The 1,924-nt window shown below is 41.6% G+C and overlaps 1 pseudogene; it reads right to left on the bottom strand.

Annotated features, from left to right (window-relative positions):
- Positions 1–345: 345 nt before the first annotated feature.
- Positions 346–1,024, bottom strand: LOC103264652 (annotated as a pseudogene).
- Between the last annotated feature and the right edge of the window lie 900 nt (positions 1,025–1,924).

Here is a 1,924-nt window from a genome sequence, read left to right as displayed (position 1 = left end):
AAAACAAGACTAAAAAACAAACCCCACACACACTCCCCCCCAAAAAAAGAAAAATAAAATAAAACAAAACACTAAGATGTCCCAGATTACTCTTCAGAGTGGAACCAGGGAGGAGCTTCAACAATTTGAATTAGTCTGTTACAGAGTCATTACAAGCATGCCTTGCTTTTAAACAAAACAAAAACAAAAAAATTTTTTTTGAAACAACAAAACAAAAACTAGTACTGATCACTTTTCTGACAATACACAATTACTCAAATTTAACTAGTACTGGGGGCAGAAGGGGGGGCCATACCTATGGGCCTTGTCTCACACGAGTGCATGTGGGGAGGTGCAGGGCATTTGTCATTACTGCAAAAACGAATTTTAATTTTTAATCTTTAGTTTGATTTAAACATTGCTTTTAGTATGATGCCGACACCAGCTGTGCAGAAAGGGCACTGGAGAGATGTTCATAGCAGCACACACCTGCGGCGCCTCTTCGGTTCGAGAGGCTCCAGGGCAGTCAATATTGCTTCGTCAAATACATTCTTTAGGCCTTTCTGTGTGAGTGCAGAACACTCCACATACTTGACAGCCTTCAGGTCACGGGCCAGCTTTTGAGCAGTCTCTGGTGTAATAGGCTTCTGTTTGTTCTTGGCAAGTTTTTCAATAGTAGAGGGGTCATCTCTGAGATCAATTTGGGTCCCGACAAGCAAGAAAGGAGTCTTTGGACAGTGGTGAGTTTTCTCAGGCACCCACTTTTCTTTCACATTTTCAAATGAGGATGGAGAGATCACTGAAAGACTCGAAATACATCTGTCTGTGGATAACTCAGCAGTCGTAATCTGTCATAATCCTCTTGCCCTGCAGTATCAAAAAGTCCAAGGGTATATGGCTCTCCACCAATCATAACTGTGATTGCATAGTTGTCAAAAACAGTCGGTACATATTCAGATGGAAATTTGTTTGTTGTATAGGATATCAGGAGGCATGTTTTACCAACAGCACCATCGCCCACAATCACACACTTAATTGTCTGCATTGCTGAAATAGTTTTTTATTCACCTTAAATATTTCAAATCTGATGTTGACTTCAGCTTCTCCCCCAGGGCCGAGCATAAGATTTCAACAGACACTTCACCAAAGATGATGTATGGATGGCAAACACACAAAAAATGCACCAATCATCATTGATTAAGGAAATGCAAATTAAAACTACAATGAAAAGTCGGGCTCGGTGGCTCAGCCTGTAATCCCGCGCCTTTGGGAGGCTGAGGTGAGTGGATTGCCTGAGCCCACGGGTTCGAGACCCGCCTGGGCAGTGAGACCTCATCTCTACAATAAATCAAAAAATCAGCTGGGCATGGTAGCGCATGCCTGTAATTCCGGCTACTTGGAAGGCTGAGGCGGAAGGATCGCCGGAGCCCAGCAGGTCGAGGCTGCGGTGGCCGGGAGTGGTCACTGCACTACAGTCTGGGCGACAGAGTGAGACTTCAACTCAAAAAAAAACAACTACAATGAATACCACTATACACCTATCAGAATGACTAAAATTGAAATGACTGACCATACCAAATGTTGGCGAGGATGCAGAGGAATTGGAACTCTCATATACTGCTGGTGGGAATGTGAAACGTACAGTCACTTTGGAAGATAGTTTGGCAGTTTCTAATATTAAACATACACCTATCAGATGATTCTAGGTATTTGCTACAAAAAAAGCATACATCTATATGAAGATTAGTAAATAAATGTTCATATCATCCTTATATGAAATAGCCAAAACTGGAAACAATCCAAATGTCCACCAATACATGAATAAATAAGCAAATTGTAATATATATGCAATATAACCACTCAGTAACAAAAAATATATATATATTTTTTTTTGAGTTGGAGTCTCACTCTGTTGCCCAGGCTGGAGTGCAGTGGCCGTTCTCGG

Source organism: Carlito syrichta, unplaced genomic scaffold, assembly GCF_000164805.1.
Source record: "Carlito syrichta isolate Samal-C Ts95f unplaced genomic scaffold, Tarsius_syrichta-2.0.1 Scaffold305688, whole genome shotgun sequence".
NCBI lineage: Eukaryota > Metazoa > Chordata > Mammalia > Primates > Tarsiidae > Carlito > Carlito syrichta.
Note: the sequence above shows the minus strand (reverse complement) of the source record. Positions and strands in the feature narration are given on the sequence as shown.